Here is a 7002-nt window from a genome sequence, read left to right on the forward strand (position 1 = left end):
GGCCAAACTTAGGCTTAACAACCTAATTACTAGACTCAACAATGTATACATGTGAATTTTCTAGAAATCAAATGGGATGTTTTCAAATAAAGGTTGGCGAGTAATTCAATAATCCTCCATAATGTTTACGATTAACAAAATGTGCCATTAGTTTTTAATCTCAAGGGTTTTTAAAACATTACTTTTGAGACCCCACTTTGATACCACTTGAAAGTATGAGATACACCAAGGGGGGTGTTAAATTGGTGCTATAGAAATAATCCTAAATAGGAGTATAATTTTTTTATAAGTTTTTTAAAGTTTAGGAATATGAAAATTAATTTCATAACAAAAAAGCTACAACTTTGACAATAGTTTTAGTAATGATAATGAAATTATAAATTGCACAAAAGAACATAGATATAAAAAATTCATCAAGCAGTTATAATAAAGATAAAGTGCAAAAAGTAAAAGTAAGAAAATAAAATTAGAAAGAACACATTAGATTTTATTATGGATCGGTCAAATTTTGACCTACGTCCAATCCTCGGAGTCATCCACTCTGAGTATTGCTCTAAAATAAAGTGACTCTCCTTTTTTGCACTCAGTAAGGAGGAGAAGCCCTTACAAACACTTCCACCAACCCGGTGTGTCAGAGGACCAAAACTTCTTTCACAAGCAGAAAACCTTGATTCCTTTTTTTCCCTCCTTAAAGTAGAGAACTTCAAGGACAGACTAAGCTCTCTCCCTAGAGAGCTACCACAAGACATACTAAGGCTATAATAGGAGAAAGCCTGTAGCTAGCTCATAGAAATCATGTAATACCCCTAACACTACTTTTCGCTTATGCCTAAGCTCACCTTCTCCTTCCCCTCACAAACCATGGTTTTCTCCAAATGCTCCCTCTTAGAGTTCCTTCTTTAGCCATGTTTCTCTCTTCATCTAGCAAAGAAAAAAGCTAAAGAATTGCTTTTATAATGGGCTTCAAGAAAACAAAACATTTTAAGTTGGTTTTATTCTATTTGTATGGTATTATCCAAGTTAATACAGTACGATCAATTTGAAATTAGTCCAGTCCAATACGATGTGAATAGGCATTCAAAAAAATTGTTTATTTTTTTATGAATATATTATACAATACAATCCATAGATAGCCCAATATGATCTATTTAATTTTCTCTATTCATAAATGATAATTCTTGGGATAACAAAATCATTACACCGATAACAATTGATTATTTATTTGCTGGTTTTCAATAGAGGAAGCTCAAAATAATGATGTACTGGTTTGGGGGACCTTGGTTGGTACCTGGTCAAATAATTTAGATGGACAATTGGATTATAGGTCTTAATAGAATTATTTAAATGGTTTCACTTCTCTATCCTAAATCTACCATTAGAGTACTGGGATCATGACAATCTTGTGAGGTTTGCTGCTCTGGTTGGAGAACCCTTACTAATGGATGCTAATAAGAGTTATTTGGGGAGATGTTCTTATTCCAGAGTTTGTGTTAGGATGGATCTGGGAAAAGGGTTGCATAAATTGATTTGGGCATAAGGCTTTGGAGGGAGGTTCTTCCAACCTATAGAATTTGAAGGGATTCTAATTATTTGTAATAGATGTGGCAAGATTTGTCATTGAGATGAGGTTTGTAGGGAGCAATGTAGGAATGATATTTATATTGGTAATAAGGTGGATCTTTCGATGGAAGGACATGATGGGAAACATGTTGGAGATAATCTTAATAAAATGCAGATCCAACTAATCAAGAAAGTTTTATGATCTAGAGAGATTTTCATGATAAGCTAGATGATGATGTTGGAAACTGGGCAGTGGTCACGAGATGAAGAGGTTGGAATAACAAATAGGTAAGGCTGTTTAGAATGTTGTTATTTGTCCTATTTGGAAGGAAGATCCTAAAAAGGAGGTGGAGATTAGGGATAAAGGAGAGGGTAAATTAGTTGAAGAGCCAAGTAATAAGGTTGATGGTTAACTAGTAAATGTTTCTCTTATGACAGATTTGAAGGAAGGGTAACCTGATCCGATAAAAATCAAGATTATTGACAAAAAAAATAAGAGGAATAAAAGTAATAATAAATCTACTACACTTAAAAATACTCCTAAGGCATTGAGTACTGTGGGCAGCAGGTCTCTATATACTGGATATTCTAAACTAAAAAGAAAAAAAGGAGTGGTGGATACTATGATGCTAATGAGGGAACTTGTTAAAAGTTTGTGTAGGTTTCTAGACCTTATTAAATCGACCAAAAGTTACCAAGGCTAAGAAAGAGGAGGGTGAATTAGTTATATAAAAATTTTCTTGGAATTTAAAAAATCATTTCAAGAAAATTTAAGCAATGATCCTTAAATATGCAGTTATTTAGGTATGATTATATCAAAAAAAATTTCAACCAAACAAATTTAAAGTATAGAAAAATTTAAGTGAATAAAAGAATGCCAAATTTATAGTGGTTCGGTCCAAACATGACCTATATCCAGTCCCTATAGACTCATTCTCAAGGTATTGCACAAAATCAAAGTGACTTTCTATTTGCCCCCAAAGCAAGGTGTAGAAGCCCTTAAAAACTCTCTTCCACCAACTCGGCGCAATAGAGAACTGACACCTTTTACACCCTCCAAGTGGTTGTAGCATACTATCACGTCCTTTTTCACCATCTTGGTGAAGGTAGAGAACCGTCACATCCTATTTCACCCTCCTCGAGAAGGCAGAGAATCGTGACATCCTTTTTCACCCTTCTTGTGAAGGTAAAGAACCTCAATATAGTATTATAAATATTCTCTCAAAAGTTTCTAGAGGGGATGGGTAGAATTAGAAAAATACAAAGAGATCCTCACTTTGAGAAAGCCTGTAATTCCCTCCCAACTCCCCCTCACTAGATCTCTCACACTTCACTCTCATAATATTTCCTAAACACTCAAACTATATGGTTACTCTCAAGAGTAAATTGCTACAAAGGACACTTGCATCCATTTTTAGGACTTCTTATATAGAAAATACAAGAAAAATTGTCTAAAAATTTGAAAAATACAAGTGAATTGACTTAATATCATACAGTACGATCGTGGATCATCATTACGAACAATTAAAAAACCTAATAAAATCCTACATGAATCTAATTTTGGTCACTTTTAGTATTATATACAAACTAATATCATATAGTAAAAATAGTTCATAAGTATAAGGCATTATTGATTAACTGCATTTTAGAGGAAAAAACATGACAAATAATATATTTTGATTGAATGACATACAAAATAATTAGTTTTAAAATTTTATGTTTTGAATCTCTCCCTGTGTGTATGTGCATGGTTATCCTATTAAAATAATACTTTCTTAAAGTCAAAAAAAAAAAAGATTTATAGACTTTATTAAATAAAATCCTAATCTACCTTGTCTTGAATTCTTTAGAAGTATGGAGTACAATTTTCCTGAAATGTTAATGCACATAAATAACAAATAGAAAATGTCTAGTACATGCTTGGAGAAAGAATAAAATTAACAGAGCAAAAATATTTTGCTATCATAAAAATCACAATCTCAAAATGGATTCTTGAGTTGTAGCACTTGTCAATGTAGGTTCCTTTCTTGGTTTTCCCCAAGACGCTATTTCTGATAACAAGATAGATAGAGCTGGAGTTTCCATTTTTAATCATAAGAATAAGAAGGTTACTTGTGTGGTGTTAGCTAGAGAAATAGAAAGTCTTGGCCCTTTTGTTGAGCTTCCTCACTTTAGATTTTAAAAGGAAAAGGTAGAGGTGGACACTTATTTAGAGGATAATGATGGAATTGATTTGTTGAATAGATTGATCGATTGGGATGCATCCCATTTGGTAAATCAATGATGAACATCCTTTGTTGTAGCTATAGGGGAGCTCGCAAGACCAAAGCGAGCAATTATTTAAGAAGATTAGTCAGGGAGTTTAATGTAAGTTTTATTTGGTATGTGGAGACAAAAGTATAAGGATTTAGTAGATCTGATGTGGATAGACTGACTGGTAGAGATTGGAATTTATATTCCAGCCTTCTATTAGAAAGGCAGGTGGGAATATTATTTGGTTGAATGATGGGATGGTTTCCTTTCATATGAAGCTATGAACATTGCAATGTCTAATGGGTGAGATTCAGAATACTGATGGGCTCTAATATGAGAAGGTGGTGGTGTACGTTAATAATGATAGGATGATTAGAAGGTCTTTATGGAATAACATATCTTGGAAGCATAATGCTAATTTTCCCATTATAGTTTGTGGGGATTTTAATTTTATTCTATCCCAAGATGAGAAGAAAGAGGTAAGTTGTTTAGGGATTCCCTAGCTACTATTGAGATAACAGAGTTAATGAATTTTATTTATTTGTTTAATCCTAGTTTCAGTGGATTAGTGTTTACCTGGAAGAACAGCAAAGAGGGAAGAAGTAAGATTTGGTTTAGACTGAATCATTTTCTAGTGACCTCAACTCTCTTGAGTATATTCCATGATATGCATATTTAACACCTTAATTGGGTGGCCTATGATCTTTGCTTGATCCTTTGCAACTTATTGGGAAGCAACATAAGAACTTCTTTTTGGATGAAATTTGAAGATGTTTAGCTTTCTTATTTGGTTTCTTGGAGGATTTTTTTTTGGAACTAGGACATTAATGATGTTGTTTTTGAGACTTACAAATTGAAGATATAATGTAAAAGGACACCCAGAGCTCTTTTCATTTGGAGCATGAAAAAGTTAAGGAAAATTGAGAAGGATAAGGAGGATTTGAAAGTGATATTACAATTTTGCAATAGTTCGAATGTGTTGGGGTGGTCTCTTTGAAAACCAAGTGGATGAGATGAGAGGGAAGCTTCATAAGCTATATGGTACTTGGGCAAGGTTGATGAGCTAGTGGAGACAAAGAGAAAAAATTAGTTGGATGGAGGAAGGAGATGGGAATAATCATTTCTTTCATATAGTGGCGTCAGCTCGTAGGAGGTAGAATTGAATCAGGGAGTTGAAGACTTTTGGAGATGAGACTACTCGAGATAGAGAGGAGATTAGCAAAATCATTATTGATTTTTTTAATCTTAAATGGGAGAGGCAGGAAATTGTTGGTGAAGGTTAGCCATCCTTGGTTAAGTATATAAAAGCAATTGAAAGCTTTGCTGATGTCCTTGATAAATATGTGTCTAGAAAAGTGATCTTCGAAGTTGTTAAGTGGTTTAGCAAAAATAGAGATTCGAGAAAAGATGAAATCACCGCTTCTTTCTTTAAAAATTTGTTGGAGATTATTAGAAAATATGTTATTGGAGATTGTTAGGAATTCTTTAATATCTGTCTTATGGTGGATGATTGAAAATAAACTGTAATCATTTTAATCCCTAAGGTGGCTCAACTTGATCACTCTTTTAAGTTGAGGCCTATTAGCTTATGTCTGATAGTTCACAAGATTGTTGCCAAAGTTATGGTGAACAGACTTAAACCATTTCTTCCCAGGATTGTTTTGGTGGAAAAATCTACATTCATTCCTGGGAGATTAATATTTGATCATTGCATTATTTCCTAAGAGATAATCAAATTCTTTAAATCTCTAATGCGGAGAGTGGAATGCTTGCTTTGAAGATAGCCATGGAACAAGCATAATATAAGATGAGTTGGGATACTTTGGAGTTGGATATGCTAAGGATGGGGTTCCCTAAACTTTTTAGATGTTGGGTGCTGAGCTGTATTAGTTCTCCCAACCTTTCTTTACTCATTAATGGTGAATTGACTGAATGGATTATTGTTGGGTGTGGTTTTAGGCAGAGGTGCCCTTTATCTCCTTAGTTGTTCATCCTTTGTTCTAAATTATTATCCTTGGGTTTACAACAAAGGGAACAGATTATAGGAGTGCCTATTTTGGTGAGGGGACATTGGGTCTCTTATCTTCTTTATGCTAATGACTTTGTTATTTTTGCAAGTGTTTTTAAAGTAGAGATTAAGCTCATCACGAAAACATTGTAGGAATATTATTCTTGGTCTAGGAAGAAGTTTAACCAGAGTAAATCTGCAATGTTATTTAACAAGGGAACACCTTTCTGGAAGAAAAAGTGGTTTGCTTCGTTAATTAGGTTTAAGATGGTTGAGGAGTTTGACTACCATGGTATTGAACTCTCTTTAAAATGGTTGGGCAGATTTTATTTTAATGGTCTTATTTAGATGATGAGATGTTGCGTGATGACTTGGGGGAATAGGTTTTTATTGTTTGCTGGCAGGCTGTTAAAAGCCACTATTATGCCATCTCTAATGTATAATATGAATCATTCCCAGATACCTAAGGTTGTATTGATGGTTGCTGAGAAAATTGTAATATTATTTCTTTGGGACAAGGTGATTGATAAAAAAAGGTTTTATAAAATGCTGCATGGAAGGTGGTGTGTAGACCCTTTAAGTTGGGAGGGTTAGGTATTCATGCATCCTCCAAATGGATAGGGCTTATTATAGTTAGCTTGCTTGGAATTATCTATCCAAAGCAGATGAGATGGTTTGGAAATGTTTGAGTACTAAATATGGAGAGAGGCCTTCGGATAGGACTGCCAAAAGATATGATTTTGCTTTGCGGAAGATAATTTATGATAGGGCAGATTGTTTACTTAAATGCTTAAGATTCAAGGTCATGAATGGGGGATTTATTGATGTCATAAATTAAATTTTTATTTGGGATAAATCTATGAAGTATTGGCCAACATTTGGGGATTTGGGAAGGTTTCAAGGGACGAAGGTGTCTCTGTTGGTTACTCCTGATGGATCCTAGAATAAAGAGTTTATTATGGAGCTATTTGGGGAGATTTTGGGGGGACTGATTTGTAAGGTTCCAATCCAGGAAAATGAAGATGAAGATAGATTTGAACTTGTCAAAGCTCTGATTGCTAGATCAATTTCTTCTATTAATTATGAGAAATAATTTAAGTTGGATAGTGACTTGGTAGTTTATATTCTTATGCTCAAACTAAATACTAGAGTTAGACTTTTGGGTGTAGAGTGTATGAAGG

The sequence above is a fragment of the Dendrobium catenatum genome, unplaced genomic scaffold, assembly GCF_001605985.2.
Source record: "Dendrobium catenatum unplaced genomic scaffold, ASM160598v2 fragScaff_scaffold_464, whole genome shotgun sequence".
Lineage (NCBI taxonomy): Eukaryota > Viridiplantae > Streptophyta > Magnoliopsida > Asparagales > Orchidaceae > Dendrobium > Dendrobium catenatum.